The 815-nt window shown below is 28.3% G+C and overlaps 1 long non-coding RNA gene across 1 annotated transcript; it reads left to right on the top strand.

Moving 5' to 3' along the window:
• Positions 1 to 6: 6 nt before the first annotated feature.
• LOC116186566 lies at positions 7 to 595 on the top strand. The gene is made up of 2 exons (XR_004151587.1): positions 7 to 347; positions 501 to 595. It is a non-coding gene; the product is annotated as an uncharacterized LOC116186566 (long non-coding RNA).
• The last annotated feature ends 220 nt before the right edge of the window (positions 596 to 815 follow it).

The raw sequence follows: 815 nt of genomic DNA, 5'->3' as shown, positions 1-815 counted from the left end.
AAAAAAAAAAAAAAAAAAAAAAAAAAAAAAAAAATAAAAGGAATCCGAGAGGAAATGAAATTGAAAGAGTGAAAGTTATGTAGCCGCGCATATAGAAAAGGGGGAATCGAAGAATATATGTATATAATTTGCTCGGTCCTGAACTGTCAACAAGAGGAGAGTTAACACGGATTGAATCAATTATAGCCCCGTTTTGGAGTGAACGAGCAAATGACGGAATGAGCAATTTCCGGGCTTGGTTAATCCATATAACGAGTAAATGAATTTTTGTTATAAATTGTCTTTGACTATAGTCTGCGAATTATGTTTGTAATGTAAAACTGAAAATGAAGAAAAAATGGTATCAAGTAAGAATCCATTTCGCATTTTTCCTAATGTATTTTTATTTTTATAAATAAATTCCATTCTGTTTCATTCAGATCAAAATTTGATTATGTATATATCATTATATCTTATAAGATATCGTAGATATATTTATATTTAAATATTTGGATTTGTAGGTATTGAGTTATAAAAAAAAACAAGCAATGCTAGAAAAAGAAAATCAGAAATTAGATTGACAATATAAGAAGATCATATAACGGTGTGCATATTTTGGAATGCTTATACCGGTGGTATCGGGTATCTGGGGCTGGGGATTCTTCGCTTTTTTCTTATTCTTTACCACCCCCAGTCCTGCTGCTATCCGCAGAGGTAATACGTTCTTTTCTCATATTTTTTTATTATGATAAATATTGATCAATTGTTTTTTATTCAATTACAATTTTTTCTTTTTCATGTATTTTATTATTAATTTAAATAATAACAAAAATGAA

Source organism: Apis dorsata, unplaced genomic scaffold, assembly GCF_000469605.1.
Source record: "Apis dorsata unplaced genomic scaffold, Apis dorsata 1.3 scaffold_934, whole genome shotgun sequence".
Classification (NCBI taxonomy): Eukaryota; Metazoa; Arthropoda; class Insecta; order Hymenoptera; family Apidae; genus Apis; species Apis dorsata.
This window is presented reverse-complemented; position numbering and strand designations above follow the sequence as displayed.